The sequence below is a fragment of the Tupaia chinensis genome, unplaced genomic scaffold (assembly GCF_000334495.1).
Source record: "Tupaia chinensis unplaced genomic scaffold, TupChi_1.0 Scaffold136699_1, whole genome shotgun sequence".
Taxonomy (NCBI): Eukaryota; Metazoa; Chordata; class Mammalia; order Scandentia; family Tupaiidae; genus Tupaia; species Tupaia belangeri.
Window position 1 is genome coordinate 1 of NW_006196822.1, and position 1,807 is coordinate 1,807.

At 38.4% G+C, this 1,807-nt stretch overlaps 1 pseudogene; it reads left to right on the forward strand.

The window, feature by feature from the left end:
• Positions 1–91: 91 nt before the first annotated feature.
• LOC102474753 (EKC/KEOPS complex subunit TPRKB pseudogene) lies at positions 92–768 on the forward strand (annotated as a pseudogene).
• The last annotated feature ends 1,039 nt before the right edge of the window (positions 769–1,807 follow it).

Genomic DNA, 1,807 nt, shown 5'->3' on the forward strand with positions numbered 1-1,807 from the left:
CTAAATAAATAAATAAAATTTTAAAGAGAAAAAAGATGACAGCTCATAGGACCTGTTTCACTGTTTGTGTTTATCTTAGATAAAATTCCCCCAGAATATCAACGTGAAACAGATTTATGTACAGAAGTGTTCTCAGAAACATCACCTGTGGGGCCGGAAGTTGGAGGCTCTGTTTTGGAGGGGGAGATCTTCAGAGACACACCGAGAAGCAGTTTTAGAATCCTGCTTATCTATAAAATGCAGTTGACACATCAGCTGGCCATATTTCCGGAATGCACGGTGACCCTTCTGTTATTTAAAGGTGTTAAAAATGCTGGAGACTTGAGGGAAAAGGCTATGGAAGGCACCATTAATGGTTCATTGATAAATCCTACAATGATGGTCAAGCCATTTCAGATACTTGTGGCAGCAAACAAAGCAGTTCACCTGTACGAACTGGGAAAAATGAAGACAAGAACTCTGTCTACAGAAATTACTTTCAACCTTTCTCTAAAATAACAATATCTCAGAGACTTTGAAAAAATGTGGTATCTCAGCAAATGACACTTCAGTTCAAATTGTTTATATTGAAGAGGGAGATAAACAAATAAATCCAGAATACCTAATATCTCAAGTGGATGGCCCTCAGGTGTCTCTGAATGATTGTCCTGAAATAAGAAATATTACAGAAGTCAAAAAGAGATACAAACTGTCTTCACAAGAGGAGAGGATTGGGACATTACTTGATGGTATCATTTGTAGAATGCCATGAAAAGGTGTTTTATAAAATGTGAACATATTAACACATTTTCAGCATTAAATAAAATATTGCTTTTCCTTTTCTGATTATAAAATAATGTATGTTCATTGTAGAAAAAATTAAAATATAGAATGATATAAAAAAAGAAAAATAAAAAGAAACATCACCTGTGGGGGCAGGAAGTACCAGTAGGCAGAGGGAAGAGATGAAAATGCAGAGTAGTCACAACGAAGGCCTCATAAGATCCTGAAGATGCCCTGGGCAACTCCAGGCAGACCCTTCAGAATCCTCCCATATTATGACATGTGAATTGAGCTTTTGTTCCTCTCCTATAATCATTGATGTAGGTTGGCCTTGGAGTAAGGCTTGACCTTGGGCAAGACAGCTTTCATAGCAGAGAGCAGTTCCCAGAGAATGCCTTAGCTGAGAGCTGTCAGCTCAGACTTCCAAGATCTGGGAGCGGGGGTAGCATGGAGGTGGGGTGGCATGGGGACTTAGGGTCCTGAATGCAGGAGTCTGGGTGGCATACTATACCATCTATTACAGTACTCAAAAATATTATGAATAGTTGACATCTTATTCCAGCCATTTCCCCGAGTGACAAATGGAGGATGAATCATTAGTTCAGAAGCTTCATTTTTAGATCTGTTATACAGTTACTAGGTTTTTGTAGGAATTGTATTCTGCCTATTTCCTTTCATTTATCCAGTGTGATCTGCTTGAAGATACCCTGAGACTTGAGTTAAAAGACCTGGGACCTTGTCAGAACTGTGGCACTAGCTATAGGACAAGTCATTTTACTTCTTTGTCTTTGATTTCCTTCTCTATCAATGGGCAATGATGATGTTTCAGCTGACACTCACAGGATTGTTGTGCACAGTAGCAAACAGGATGTTTGAAAAAATCCTTTGTAAACCGTGGATAAAGAAGAGCCTGGAGAAGTTATATTTGTGCGAATTCTTGGTTGACTGAAAAGTTTCCTGAAAATTTTAAGGAGCCAATGTAATGAAAAAAGAATGATGACATCTACGTTTTATAACTAAAGAATACCTGGCATGTGCAATTCCG